Source organism: Melanostigma gelatinosum, assembly GCF_949748355.1.
Source record: "Melanostigma gelatinosum genome assembly, chromosome: 21".
Taxonomy (NCBI): Eukaryota; Metazoa; Chordata; class Actinopteri; order Perciformes; family Zoarcidae; genus Melanostigma; species Melanostigma gelatinosum.
Genome location: NC_136654.1, coordinates 15,355,337 through 15,371,712, shown reverse-complemented (window position 1 = coordinate 15,371,712; position 16,376 = coordinate 15,355,337).

Below are 16,376 nucleotides of genomic sequence, written 5' to 3'. Positions count from 1 at the left end.
GTTAATCTCGCTGCCGCTGACGTGCGTCTGCTCAGCATTATTCACGAAAGCATATTCTTTGATCCTTTGCTTTGCCAACTTTCACACTTTTACAGGCACTTTTATGGGAAAATCCTGGAAATCATTATCCTGGAAATCACCCCATAAGGGTCACAAATTGAAATATTACGAGTGTTGCAAATCTGCTCAGCACCCATCAAGCTGTGGGATACTAATAAATCAAGTTCAACTCAATTTGTGCCCGACGTCCGCCTACCAAACATCCTCTTTGCTCTGTTTCAAACTTTCTGTCTTTCCTCATTCTCACTTTGTCTCTCTACGAGGTGACCGAGACGAACTCCACGTTCAGCTCCCCTCTGTGAGTCTCCTCGGCTCTCATTGGTCAGTCGGCGTTCCCCCGTGCTATAAAAAGACCAGGTTATCTGTCCTTTCAGCTGAGCCAGAGTAGTTTATGGTCACAGCATGGTCCCTCTGGATCTCTGCCACGGTGTGAGGAGTCTGAAAGGCTCCGCGCTCGCTGAGACGTTGCCAGTGACGAGAGAAGAGAAGTGTATGTTGACGTCTTGTTTCTGGCCTTTTGCATGTTTAGCTCTGGACTGAGATGCTCAGAAACATAGAATTGACTGTATCTACACCAACCGGAAGGTTGTATTCCCATTATATGAAGAGAATCAGATTGTGTTATTATAACTCAGAAAACAAACGCATCCAACATGAATTACAGTCCTAATTGTCTTCTGCATTAATCTCCACGGCCTGCAGCCCTATTCATCAGCGGTTGTTGTCATCACTATGTGTGTACCGTATGAGGCAAAAAGGGGCTCTGTTGTCGCTCCACTGTGGAGCTGCTGATGGCTGAGGAATGATAAGTGGAGGGATAAACCTTTGTGGGGGTACACAGAGGCAAACGGACCCTCGACCACTGCTGAGCATCCAGTTTCAAGACTTCAGAGGCACACAGAGTCCCATTCAAAAGCTCTGTCTGCCATAGAACCCCAGTGTAGGGTAAATGTTGTCACATTTGTGCTTCACAGGTGGCTCAAGACTGGGACGTCACTGAAATTAGTTTCATTAAATACACTTACGAGCCAAAAATCGAATAAAACAAGCTTAGAACTTAATATGTTGATACACGGTCGACAAAAGAAAATCTAAAACGCACTGCAACATTGAATGAGAGCAGTCACTGACAGGTTGAGCCCATGCAGAGGTTTATGTTTGTTTGCTGTTGTTTTGTCAGTTTTGATTTTATGAGAGAGTGACATTGGAATAGATAATTAAAGCTGAAGCGATTGTTTAATGGATTGAGTCCTGGATCTGGATCATCACTTACTCTAATTAGCTGATGCGTTTCGGTAAGGGCCTTCTGCCCGTCGGATTTTATCCCATTCTGTCCGCTGTCTTTTAAGATAACTTGTAAACAAAGACACAGAGGTGAAAACCTCCGTCCGACAATTGAGAAACATTGAGAAACTCTGGCCCCTTCATGGGTTTTCCCCAGAACTGTGTTTGTACTTCAAAGGCTCATATTTACTCCTAAAATCTGCTTAACTCCAGGACACCGAGATGTGAGGCCCAAAATCTGAATTTGCACACCCCAGCACATAAAGAACTAATAATTATGCAACCATAGAGATCGCTTTAAAGTATCTTGTGACCAAATGGGGAGAAACCCAAACATGGCGCACTGAAGACCTGGTTTGGTGTTTTTACGTACCGGATCGTCTTCATCTGAACGTGCCAGGTCTGCCTCCTCATCGCAGGTTCCCATCCCACGTGGGTCGGAAGCACAGCATGGAAACCGGATCTCTCGCCTCTCTCTGGCTCGGACTCTTCCTCCGCTCGCATCGCTTTTTACGTTTCCCAAACCGGTGAGACGTGCACATTTATGGATTCTCTCCACTCGCAGCGGTGCCAACAAAGGGCGGTTTGAGGAGCATGTCTGCCAGTTAGTGCGTTAGAAAATCATTTAATTGGCAGTCGCTCTCAACCTCTCCACATCCGCTCCGCACTGTTTTGTTTGTGCTGCTCAAAGGGCCACGTTACCATGGCACCTATCTGCCTTTTTTTCATTTGCTGCTTTATCATGCGGCCGTTTAGCCACTTTGTGGGGCTGCAGATATAATTTCCTTTCATGCAGTTGATTTTATGGTCGGCTTTGCTCTTTGCTTCACCCCTGAGGGGAAGTTTTCCCCGGAAAGCGATTGAGGTTCTGTTTGTGAGCTGTCGATCTCCGAAGGAACGAAGCAGGCTGGAGAGTGGGAAGTTGATCTTATCCTTCACAAGTGTCACATTAGACCTGCAGATCCAGGTGATCTTTAAAGAAAAAAAGGTGTTCCTAGCGACCTTAACACGGAGTGTATGTTAAACACACTTACTCGTCCCACCAGCTGGATAAATCCGGCTTTACCTTGTCCAGATCTGACCATCTCTCGTTAGAAATGTGCGTTTCTGGCTTGTAGTTTGGCTGATGTGGTCGAGACCAAGGAAAATACTTCTACATTCTACATCATTGCCTTTTAGTTCTGCTCCGGTTCACTGACTTTCTACAAATAAACATGGAGTCAAATAGACTGACGGCTCCTCGACGGAACAGTTTTGGCGACTGACGTCCTGAATCATCAATGCTACACGGACCCAAGACCAATCATTCTAGTGCCTTTATGTGCTCTTTTAAGTTTTACACGCCATCTTATTCTTTATCTTACAGTGCACGAGCGGGTCCATGACCTGAGATGAAACAAAAAAAAGCTCCGTCATTGACTTTATGTGCTCTTTATGTCTCCGTTCATGCCCTGGGCCCTGTTAGCACCTTTTTCATCATCCAAAGCATGTTTATAAGTGCTGTAACAGCACAAGTGCTGTAGCCGCTGACCTACAGCGGATTGTTTACGTATCAGAATGGGCATGATAAGTGATTCCTAGCCTTCACCCTGGTCTTGTATATTGCGCTGTGTGGTTTTGATATGTGTTATTCTTCGCCTGCGTGTGTTTGAACCACACGGATGATGAAATGCCAGTGGGCAACGGTAAAATAAATTTCAAATGATGAGAGCATTAGAAAAATAATTAAAAACGTTGAGTTTCCTTTCTCGTGGCTCCCAGCGAGGTCACATTATTATTCGCGGAGCCATATGGAGGCGAACGGCGTGTGTGGCACGCCAAACTGATAAACAGTCTTCTTCAAAACTGACATCTCATCCCGCCGTCGAGGCTCTCGGGTAAGAGCACCATGTTGACAGTGGAGCATGGAGTGGATGTGGCACTCTTCCTTCTCATAACAAATGAAAAACCGCAGACATCCCATCGGTCATACATGAAAAGAATCTGAGGCCTCGCTGCGAACAGGAACTTCCTGGCACGGTTGTGTTATCGTTGCAGAGGAGGAGGAGGGTGAGAGCCAGGTATGCAAAGATGGTTCAATAAAGCTGAGACCAAAAACAGCAAGTGGAGCGGAGAGGATTGAGAACAAGCCAATACCGTGTCTGGGAGGGCCCTTACATTTCTTTTTCTTTCCTTACAGTGTATATTCTTTGCTTTATATGAATATGTGCAAGTATGCATACGAGTGGTTAATTACACAGTTTAACTATCATCGTGAAAGTTTTACTGCCGTTTGTTATCAGACGATATTCAGTAAATAAATATGCAATTAGGAGATCGTCGTTAATGCAACATTGTGGACAACAAATCCGAGGGCTACTAACGTTAGCAGCATCGGAGATAACCGCTAGCGTAAGGAGGTTCCATTGAGTTACATTATGATGCGTTCATGCTCTCTTCAGTAAAAATGAATATTGGGTGAAGGTCAATTACAAAGCTTTGATGAAATGTAGTTTTAGGCGGGAAACTTGAATACATCCAGTTGTTTGAAGATGTTTCTACAGCAACATAAATATTAGAGAGGGAAAGGGAATACAGATTAGCAACAAAGGCATAAACTGTGGAAAGACAAAGGGTCAGCTGTAATCCATGTGCACTTCCATAAAAACCAGACTATGGACAATTAACTTCATGGCACACTCGACACACTGTGGAAGCAGGAGACGGGAGGAGTCGATCCTTTGCCAGTATGAAGCATCGCCACCCAAATCTCAGGTTCGATGGTTCAACCCATGCCAGCAGTTCCCGGGAACGTCTTTGTTTCCATGTGGGAAAGCTTAACCTCACATGAGATCTGAGGGGTATTTGTTTTCACCTACTGTCACGTTGACGGCTGGCCCATTTGGGACGGATCGAGCGCCGTGCCAGAATCCGCTGTCACGTCTTCGTGCCACTTGAGAGACGTTTCCAGGGGTAAACACTCGACTGAGTGGAAGCCAGTCAAATATGGAACATTCACGTGGATGTTTGGTGTCATACTCCGGGCGCCCGTTTGTGCGTTTATCTTCAACATCTCCGGAGTGTTTTTCACGACGCAGTGATCCCAGATGTGGCCTTTGTGCCGTCGTCCAGCCCGGCACTCTCGCTCTAACCAGGCTGGGACACGCGCCACTGTTTTGGTCCTAAGAATCACGGTTTCTCTTTTCAAGGCAGCGAGCTGTTTATACGGGCCGTGCCAAACTGGATCCGTGATTGCAGGCCACTGGTTTATTTGAATTAGCCATGGAGAGCAGTTCCGATGGATTTGAGTGTGACTCACCCCGCTTTCAAAACATTGGTCTCCACCAAGTCCCACTGTTGCCCTTTGAGGTTGGGTTTCATTTCAGATTGGTGAAAAAGGAGGGGCCTCCCCTGATGTGTGCCATACACTGCATGTGTAGTCGCGTGTGCATTTGTGTGTGACTCTTGCTCGGCTAATGAGGCTTCTCGTAAAATGTTGTGTGTGTGTGTTGGGATATCAAAAGCACTTAAATAGTAAATTGTGGACAAAAAAACAACTACATGTCAGATGAGATGGTGTAATGAAAGAAAGGGCTCTACTCTCAAGACTGAACACATCTGGTTTTCTGCTGCTGACGCCTTCTAATTGTGAATTTGGTTCAAAGAGCTTCAATTTTACATTCAATTTACTGCACTTGTCCGTCCAACTCATCCACCATTTAAAGTCCCAACCCAGGCTGTAATATCACAGTGTGCTGCCGGTCCTGGTCCCGCCAATGAATGTGAAGAACGAAGGGGAAATGACTCCTCGGGTAAATGTTACATGAACAGACATTTATTTCTTGAAGTTGGAGTAAAAAGATTGCATTAGAGTTCAGAGTTTGTCAATGGCGTTGACTTACAAATGGGTTAATAAATGTCTGACTGTACTGTAGGCTGTTTTCAAAGGTATCTTAATCCTATTATTGACGTACAGTAGCTTCCTTATTTTGAGATATCAAAAACAAATATTCAATGATTTATTCACTATCAATGGCGGTCCCAAGAGTTCTACGGTAGATTTTATAATCACCACATTGCATATTTGATGTTCTGTGTTCATTAATGCTGGGGAAGGCGTTTTGTGACTCCAGCAGGTCATTTCCACTCGAAGTGAATCTAGTTTCCTCTCAACACATGAAGTGCCTTCCAGGGGCTCTGTCAGGATCCCGGTCTGACCCACTGTGTGGTTACCTCTGTTTCCCCTCCAATCTCCTCTCCTCATGTGTCTGTCATTCCCCTGTGTGTGTTTTGTTATGCCATGTGCTTGGTGTTTTCTCGGACCTGCCTCCAGACTCCTCCCACTGCTACCGCTCTGATGGATGCCAGCTGCGGACAATCTGGCTCGTTACCCGGCAGCATATAAGCCCTGGGCCTGCAGGCTTGGGGCGTCAGTCTGTATTGTCTTCTGCCTCGGTAGCGTCCGCCGTGTCGTGAGTAAACCCCATGGTATCTTCCTGTGCTAACCTCTCTCCTCTCTGCTACGGGTGGAAAGTACTGGGCGATCTACGAACTCTCCGGTGTCGAGCCACGGGACATCACACCGTCGATCTGTCAACTCTTCAGTGTCGAGCCACGGGACATCACACCGTCGAGCTACCAGCCCCCGGTGTCGAGCCACGGGACTCACACCAGCCACCCACTTGTCTACCAAATAAACCTGTTTCATTGGACTTTGTCTCCTGTGGTCTGCATTTGGGTCCTACCCGTGAACTCCCGTGACAGAACAGACTGACCATAAAATGGACGCAGCGACCACAGGAGCAGCTACGCTGGCCGGACATAGCACGCAGCTGGAGGCACACCAGCAGATGCTCATGGAGATGCGTCAAGCCCTGCAATCCATGGCAGGTGAGGTCTCTGAGGTTGGCCGCATCTTGCAGGGACTGGTTCGGACAGGCCAGCTTCAGCCGGCTCCAGCCCCGGACCCATCACCTGCACTCCCCTCTCCAGGCCTCGCCCCGCCGGTTCGGGAGTCCCCCGTGCCACCTCCGGAGCCCTATGACGGAACGCTGGGGAGATGCCGGGGCTTCCTGTTTCAATGCAGGCAGGTGTTTGACCGACAGCCCCAGATTTTCGCCTCAGACAGGTCCAGGGTTTCTTACGTGGTCGGCTTACTGCGGGGAAGGGCTTTGGACTGGGCCACGAACACACTGAGCATCGACCAGCCTAATCTTGTGGATTATGTCGACTTTGTGGAGGATCTGAGGAGGGTTTTCGACCACCCAGTGGACTCCGAGGATGCAGCTCAACGCCTCCTCCGCTTGCGACAGGGTCAGGCGAGTGTAGCAGAACACGCAGTGGACTTCCGCATTCTCGCCGCCGAGTCCGGGTGGGGAGAGACGGCGCTCAGGGGAGTTTTCCTTCACGGACTATCCGAAGCCATGAAGGATGAACTGGCAACCTGTAATAAGGCCGGTTCGTTGGAGGAGCTGATTAAGCTCTCGATCGGGCTGGATAATCGGATGCGGCAGAGGCGACGTGAGAGGAACTACAGGTCCCTAGGGGCATCACCCGTGACATCGCCCTCTTCCAGCTTCCGCCTGCGTGCTCCGGCGTCAGCCTATCCGGAGGAGCGGAGAGGGCCTCAGGCTTGGGATTCGGTCCCCTTTTCCACGCCGGAGGAGGAGCCTATGCAGCTCGGGCGTGCCCACCTTTCGCCACGGGAGAGAGATAGGCGGATCAGAGCAGGCGAGTGCCTGTACTGTGGCCGCCTGGGACATTCCCTTTCCTCCTGTCCGGTTCGGTCAAACGGGGGCGCTCGCCAGTAAAGGTGGGGATACTGGTGAGCGGACCCGAGCCTTCTCGAGACTCCCTACCAAGACTGTTGTTGCCGGCATCTCTCTCGCTGCACTCTCGCTCTCTCTCTCTCTCGGCTCTGGTGGACTCTGGAGCAGAACAGAATTTCATGGACACGGAGTTTATCGCCAGAGTCCAGATTCCCTTGGAGAGACTAGAGCGTCCGCTAGTGGTCAATGCCCTAGACGGCAGCTTCCTAGCCCGAGTCACTCACCGGACCCAGCCGCTGCAGCTCATCCTGTCCGGTAATCACAGAGAGAGACTTCAGTTTTACGTTTTTCCTTCTCCGCAGAACCCCCTAGTTCTGGGCCACCCTTGGCTCACCACCCATAACCCTCGGATTGACTGGGCGGCAGGGAGGATTGCCGCATGGAGCCCCGACTGTCATGCTAACTGCCTAAGATCGGCGCAACCCCCTGGAGGACCTCCCCAGGACTATCACGAGCCTTTGCCAGATCTCGCCTCCGTGCCCACCGCCTACCATGACATCGGGGAAGTGTTTAGCAAGAGCCGGGCCCTCTCCTTACCACCTCACCGTCCCTACGACTGCGCTATTGACCTCCACCCGGGCGCTCCGCTTCCTTCCAGTCGGTTATATAACCTGTCTAGGCCGGAGAAGGCATCCATGGAGGAATACATCTCACAGTCGTTGAGGGCTGGAATCATCCGCCCGTCCTCATCACCACTCGGAGCTGGATTCTTCTTTGTCTCTAAGAAGGATAAGAGCCTCCGGCCCTGCATCGACTATCGGGGTCTGAACAGCATCACTACCCGGAACAAGTACCCTCTGCCACTGATTAATTCTGCGTTTGAACCCTTGTCTGGAGCCACAATCTTCACCAAGCTCGACCTTCGCAATGCATACCACCTGGTGCGGATCCGAGCAGGAGATGAGTGGAAGACGGGGTTCAACACCCCCCTCGGTCACTTCGAGTACTTGGTCATGCCGTTTGGACTATCCAATGCCCCAGCAGTTTTCCAGGCGTTGGTAAACGACGTACTCCGGGACTTCCTGAACCGTTTTGTGTTTGTGTACATCGATGATATCCTCATCTACTCTGCGGACCTTCTGGAGCATCAGCGCCACGTTCGGTTGGTCCTCCAGCGCCTACTGGAGAACAAACTGTTTGTGAAGGCGGAGAAATGTGAGTTCCATGTGACCTCAGTTCAGTTCCTGGGATTCATCATTGAGAGGGGTCAAGTAAGAACGGATCCAGAAAAGGTCAAGGCGGTAACTGAGTGGCCGACTCCCTCCTCCCGGAAACAGCTCCAACAGTTTCTGGGGTTTGCCAACTTCTACCGTCGATTCATCAGGAACTACAGTAACCTCGCAGCCCCGCTCACTGGGCTCACCTCTTCCAAGACCATATTTGTATGGACACCGGAGGCCGGTCGGGCATTCAAGCTCCTCAAGGAACAGTTCTCCTCCGCCCCCATCCTGATTCAGCCCGACGACACCCGCCAGTTCGTTGTTGAGGTGGACGCCTCTGACACAGGTGTGGGGGCCATCCTGTCTCAACAGTCGGACTCGGACTCGAAGTTGCGCCCTTGCGCCTACTATTCCCGCCGGTTGAACCCAGCAGAGAGGAACTACGATGTGGGAAACCGGGAACTGCTGGCAATTAAGCTGGCTCTCGAGGAGTGGAGACACTGGCTAGAGGGGGCTGTTCATCCGTTCGTGGTCTGGACAGACCATAGGAACCTCGAGTACATTCGGACGGCCAAGCGGTTAAACTCTCGCCAGGCTCGGTGGTCATTATTCTTCGGACGGTTTGACTTCACCATCTCCTACCGCCCAGGCCACAAGAATACCAAGCCTGATGCTCTCTCTCGCCAGTTCTCTCCCGAGGGTCGCTCCTCCAGTCCTGGGACCATCCTCCCTACAACCTGTGTGGCAGCCGCTCTCACCTGGGAGATCGAATCAGTGGTGCAGGACGCTCTCCGAACCCAGCCAGATCCCGGAGGCGGGCCTCCCGGCCGCCTCTTTGTTCCCCTGTCTGCACGCTCCCAAGTGCTCCAGTGGGCGCACACCTCTCGGTTCTCCTGTCACCCTGGCGTCAGACGCACCATTGATCTGCTTCGGAGAACCTTTTGGTGGACATCGCTGGAGGCCGATACTAGAGCCTTTGTCCTCGCCTGCTCAACCTGTGCCCGCAATAAGGCGTCACACCGACCTCCCGCCGGCTTGCTGCAACCCCTCCCGGCGCCTCATCGTCCCTGGTCCCATATCGCCCTGGACTTCGTCACGGGCCTGCCATCCTCTCATGGAAACACGGTCATCGTTACGGTGGTTGACCGCTTCTCCAAGGCGGCTCACTTCCTCGCTCTGCCCAAGCTTCCCTCAGCTCAGGAGGCGGCGGATATCATGGTCAGCCAGGTGTTCCGTCTGCATGGGATCCCGGTGGACATTGTGTCGGACCGAGGCCCGCAGTTCGTATCCCAGGTCTGGAGAGCCTTCGGCCGGGCCCTCGGCGCAACCATCAGTCTGTCCTCGGGGTTCCACCCCCAGTCCAACGGGCAGACGGAGAGGCTTAATCAGGAGCTCGAGGCCTCCCTCCGCTGCGTGGCAGCATCGAATCCCTCCAGCTGGAGTACTCACCTGCCTTGGGTGGAATATGCCCACAACTCCCATACATCATCGGCTACGGGCCACACTCCATTCGAGGCCTCCCTGGGTTACCAGCCACCTCTGTTCCCCGCCCAGGAGGTGGAGATAGCTGTTCCCTCAGTGCAGCGCCACCTTCGTCGCTGTAGGAAGGTGTGGAGGGAGACCCGGGCCGCCCTTCTCCGCACGGCGGAACAGAATAAGCGTTTTGCGGATCGCCGCCGCATCCCTGCTCCACATTACCAAGTCGGTCAAATGGTGTGGCTCTCCGCCAGGGACATCCCATTACGGACCGAATCCCGGAAGTTGTCTCCCCGGTTCATCGGCCCGTTTGCGGTCCAGGCAATTATCAACCCGTCCGCAGTTCGTCTGAAGCTTCCCTCATCCATGAGGATCCACCCGACGTTCCACGTGTCGCTGATCAAACCGGTGTCCACCTGTGCCCTGTGCCCTCCGGCCAGACCCCCACCACCCGCCCGACTCATCGACGGAGGTCCAGCGCATACGGTCAACAGACTATTGGATGTTCGCCCTCGGGGTCGGGGTTTCCAATACCTCGTGGACTGGGAGGGTTACGGTCCTGAGGAACGCTCATGGGTGCCCCGGTCTAGGATCCTCGACCCCACTCTCGTTCGGGATTTTCATCGACGGCACCCGGACAAGACTGGCAGACCGCCTGGAGGCTCCCGTTGAGGGGGGGGTACTGTCAGGATCCCGGTCTGACCCACTGTGTGGTTACCTCTGTTTCCCCTCCAATCTCCTCTCCTCATGTGTCTGTCATTCCCCTGTGTGTGTTTTGTTATGCCATGTGCTTGGTGTTTTCTCGGACCTGCCTCCAGACTCCTCCCACTGCTACCGCTCTGATGGATGCCAGCTGCGGACAATCTGGCTCGTTACCCGGCAGCATATAAGCCCTGGGCCTGCAGGCTTGGGGCGTCAGTCTGTATTGTCTTCTGCCTCGGTAGCGTCCGCCGTGTCGTGAGTAAACCCCATGGTATCTTCCTGTGCTAACCTCTCTCCTCTCTGCTACGGGTGGAAAGTACTGGGCGATCTACGAACTCTCCGGTGTCGAGCCACGGGACATCACACCGTCGATCTGTCAACTCTTCAGTGTCGAGCCACGGGACATCACACCGTCGAGCTACCAGCCCCCGGTGTCGAGCCACGGGACTCACACCAGCCACCCACTTGTCTACCAAATAAACCTGTTTCATTGGACTTTGTCTCCTGTGGTCTGCATTTGGGTCCTACCCGTGAACTCCCGTGACAGGCTCAGATTCAGACTCGCAGGAAAGAAGTCTTTTTCATGTCAGATGCCAGATCAATACACTCTGCACACAGAATGTAGACACTTGCAGAAAGAAAAGCGCAGTCTGACATTTCCAACTTATCACATGGTATCAGGTTCCCTGTGTGTACACATGCAGCGGCTTTGTGTTTGGAGAGAGTTTAGTGGACTTAGTGACTTCCATTTCATCAGCCAAAAGATTGCAACTGATACCTTTCATTCTTTGTGTAACTTTAATTTCTGCGCTCTCTATCTCTGCACCATTCAACATGTTGTTTAACGTATAACAGCACCATATGACAAACCAGCTCGCTTTCCATTGCAACCTGCTGAACATGAAATTGAGCGACTTCACAGCCCCTGAGAGGAGTTGTACTCCAACACACACTCAGTCTGCCCTGCAAACTGTGAGATATTGTGTGCAGATTGTGGGAAAGACAACTCCAGCGACGTCGTTCTGACTTCTTTTATTGTCGAGGAAAAACAGCTCGCTAACCCCGAATGCCTCGGCAGAGCACCTTTAAACACTCGCAACTGTTAAAAGCTGCAGCTGCATGAGGATCGGTTACATTCTTTATCTCACCTTGTAGAGCTTTTTCGAATGAGAACTATAAATTTCCAGACATGTGCTGCTCGAGAGCGGCCGTTTGTGAATCTGCAGTGCTTTAAAAAAAAAAAAAATGTATCTCCTCTTTTTCACATTGGCTCCAAATTAATTTCCTCGCAGCTGCTAACAGAGGTTGAAAGAACTAATCGGCTGTAATTATTAAAAGTCTACAGGGGGGAAGGTTACATAAAACGCCAACGGGGTGAGAAAGCAGCCAAACACTCAGAGTCATGGTTCTCCAGAGTCTAGAGAGAGGAGAGAAATTACTGCCAGTAAGAAATTACTGGCAGACACATTTGTAAGAAATGGCCAAGAGAGTTTGCTGGTGAAATCACTAATCCTCATTTCATCGTAACATTAACACCTTTTTAAAGATGTCAGAAAATCTGATTTGTAGTAATTTTCACCCAGAGAGAAAGAGAGAGTTCAGTAAAAGAGAAGAAAAAAAGATCTTTAGATAAAACTGCAGGAATATATTATGTATTTTGGAATAACTTGCACCACAACCTCCGATTGAAACCAAGAGAAAAACACTTTAGAAACAAGTTGTGTGTCTTGGAGAACCCGTTAATTCATATCGGCTTGTAAAACCGCCATCATTTCTTCGGGAGCGTTGCCTGCATTCATGTAAACTCCAGATCCATTTCACACTTTATGAAATGCATGTCAGACACGTCGGCCGGGGCCAAACAGATGTGTCGCAGTGTGTCTTATTGCAACTGGAAGGACGTGTCGAAGAAATATTACAGAAATATTAAACGTGTGACGAGGAGGCGTATCGTCCAATAGGCCTGAACGGAATGTCTGTGGATCAATTATAACACAGGTTTTTATTGTTTTATACCAAATGAAATGCTAATCAGCCGATAACAAGGCAGCTACTCAGGAAAGTGATGTAGAATAATGTCAGAGTGAAGAATGTCAGTAGTCAGAAAAATACTTTCAGCTCTCGATTCCTGACTCATGCAGCTTGGCACATTAAAATAACAGCCCACACACTGAAGCAATTATGAGAATAATATGGGGTGTTTTAACAGCTGTAGAGTGGGGGAGGGCAGGGGGATTGGATGAGTCGTGGAATGCCAAGAGAGGAGAGACCTATCACAATACCAGGAGATAGGTGCATTTTAATACCGAGCAAGAAAGAGTTCTACTAAACCACAGGAGGGTTCAGTAAGACGTGTGCAGTTGTTTCATCCAGACACTGACACATCTTTGGCAGTAAAACAGGTCGTATTTATGAATATTTTCATGTGAATCTGAGGCGTTATAAACCTTTTGAAGGTCAGAGTTATCCCTCAGAGTGAGACATTTCCAGACAGATGTGTGTGAACGGCCTGTTAGGTCCATGCAATGTTAAAGTGAGAGACGACGGATAAAAAAAAGAGATTTTGTACACGCTTATTTGCTTTCTTGCCAACAGTGAGATGATAGCACTCTCACGTCAATGCGCTAAATATGAAGCTAGAGCCAGCAGCTGGCTAGCTTAGCTTAGCATGACTGGAAACAGGGAAACAGCTGTGTCCAAAGGAACAAAAACAGGAGACTGGAGGTCACACGTGACTAACGGAGAGGGCTAGTTGTCAGTAGCCTCTCTGGCTTGTCTACTTGTACTGGAGAAGAAGGTAAATAGTATTAATAAAAGCACAAAACACAACCGTCCTCAAGATACAGAGATCAGCAGGGATGACGTGTGTTTGTAGGCCAGCCCAGAAGTGAACATCGCTCTGACAAACGTGACAAAAACAAACCAGCAAAATCAGTTTGAAATAAAGCCAATGACGGTTGATGTTTCGGCTCGAGGTCTGCAATGTGTTGCAGCCGCCAATCTCCGCTGCGTTCGGAGACAGCTGCTGATGAAGGAACCATTCTCCCCCCTCCAGATTATCGACTGGTCCAGGAGTTTAAACTGGCTCCTTTCCAGTAACAAACCACTACCTTCAGGCTGCAAAAAAGAAACGCTCATCTTCCTCCTACAGCTACCCCTCTGGTGTCCATGACTGGTGCTCCTCTCACCGCACGAGCCCCGAGGAAAAGCACATAAGACAATCCGCTCCGTGACCCAAAACATCTGCTGCTAATATGGGTCAGTTTTATCCCCTCGTCCTCGGAAAAAAAGAAGAACAAGATCCTGCACATGACAACTAAATGAAAAACACGAATGGCATGAATCAACCAGGCTGTGTGTTATTTCCCAGCACTTGTATCAACATGCGCGGGAACCTGCTGAGCTGTGAAAATCTACGCTTGGACACCCGTTGGTTCTCCTCGGCCCCCCAAAAAAGGCTCTTCCTGGGCCAGGGTCAAGCGAGGAGAGAGCAAGGGTCCCACACAGTATTTACTGTACAAACAGCATTCGAGTTATCGTGTCTGGAAAAGGGCATTTGTTGTGACTGTTACAGGGGAGGGTTAAAGAAAGACGGTCGATCCAGCTGCAGGCTAAATAGCAACGAAGGTTTTCCAGAAGTTGACTGAGTTGCTTCAGTATTCTGGGGATTCAGTTTTTAAGCAATAATGTGAGGTAGAAAGTTTGAATAAATGGAATGATAGCCTCCTGAGGGGAGACTAAAGTGCGCCACATCCATCAGGATTATCATGCAAGGGCAGCAGTTCACCCCACACTGCAGCTTCTTGATTAATGCAAACGGAATGACTCACTTCTCAAAAAATCAATAAATAAATGCACCGGGACCCATTTCAGAATCAAAACGCAGCTGTAAAAGTGAGATTCTTCTGCACGTGTCGGTATAGTGCAGTGGCATTGGCCCACAAGCGACCCTTCTTATCAGGTGACCTCTCCAAACACCAAGAGCTCCGCTGGTATCAGGATCCAGAGGAGAGTAAACATCTGTACTCGACATGAGCGAGCACCTAAATAGTCAGTCGGACTGTGATTCAGTGTTTAAACTATGAGGAGAAGCACCGATGAAGATGCCCATGTGCTCTCCGGAACTCTCTCCAACACTGTCTGTGTGTTGCTCATCTTGACATAGGAACCCTTGTGTTGACTGGTATTGTTGCCAGTAACCATTTACTGTAGGTGACAAAGATTATTGTTCGTAAAAAGAGGCCTCTTCAGTGAAATGTCAAAAAAAATCATGCGCTGCAGCTCTGGGCCCACTTAAGTGTTTTGTTCTTCTTCTGTGGTGCATGAAGACCTTTGTAGTTCAGTGTTACAATTCATTTTCTGTTCGTTTTGTGGCAGGAAGTATAGTCAGATGCCGTTTTTGCCGTAACTGCTCGCCCGTGAATTGCCTTCTTGTTCCAAGGTGCCGCCCCCCCCCCCCTCAGACGATATGCGTCTCCTGACCTCTTAATAGGGACGTTTTATGCAGCTGACCTTTGACTCTAACGTCTCCATATTTATGTCTGAGAAAACAGTGAAATTATGACACTTAACGCTGTCGCCTGCATGTGTCTGGAGCTGCTCTGTGAAGACTGGGGCCCATTGAGACGACGGGTCAATCCATGACACCCTTCTCTCTTGTTTAATAGTGACGCACTGAAACACATTCACACTGACGCGCCATGAAAACCTAATAAATACCACATTCGAATGGATTGTAAAGCCTGTCATTAAAGGAGTGTCAGACTGCATTGAAAATGTGCTCTTTTTACTTTAATGAGCATTTAATTGCACTGATATAGAGTGTGATTTTATGTGCAATTTACACCAAAATGATTTCAAAATAAGGAGAGGTCACACATCTTCTTTATAAAATCAGTTAAAACAAACTTACAGGCTTTTAGACTGCCGAAGCACCAATGATTGATTCAGGACTAGCCACTGACCGGGTCCATGAACAGGTCTAGTGGGCCCCCCAGAGGACAAGTACTAAAGGATCAGATGGCTCATCCAACCTCCATTGTGATATATGCCATACAGCCTCTGGTGGCAAAGCACTGGTCGTGTTTGATTTTGTTGTTGTGTGGGTCTTTTTGTGTAGAATAGCTCTTGCAGGTAGAAAATAATCTCTTTGCAATTATCAAAACACATTCCAGATGTCGCGCTGCTAAAACAGATGGAACAATCAGTCAACTCGTAAATTAAAGAAATAAGCACAAACAAAATCAAGGAAAAGAAAGATCTTGGTACCTTTACAGTTGCACAAGGGCTCTTTGTATGGAACGAAGCATTTAGCATTTAGCTAATTCGGGTGTCACCTCTGCAGCACATCTCAGCGCTTTCTTGACACGTGTTAGCACTGAGCCATCTGTGAGCAACAATTTAGCACACTCATCTGTTGGGGGGGGGGGGGGGGGGGGGTTAAGTCATGTACACGAGGAGCCAGCAGTAGCCTCTTTGATCCTCTTCCTGATGTGTGGTCACAGCGGTTTCACTGCGCTCTTCTTGGCTCAATCAGGCGGCCCTTGAACGCAGCGTGGTCCAACTCCCCCTAAAAAACCAGAAACCTGCTCGGCCGCAGAGGCACCGCCGAGATCCAATCAAAGAGCAATCAGATTCCCTCTTATCTATTTGGCTCGGCCTGTTGTGGACGTTAATCAGCCCCATATCTGGGTAATGGTGTTCCCGTTAATTGCCTCCCTTTCGTTCTGGCCGTATCCCCTTTCGCTTATGATCGCTATCTGCAAATGAGGTCAGAAAGGCATATGGATCTCGTTACTGAATCCTAACTGGGGGTGTTTGGAAACAGCGCTGGCCGTGCGGCCTGGCGTTTTTAAAGGCGTCCTGAGATCAAGGAGCTTGTTGTCGC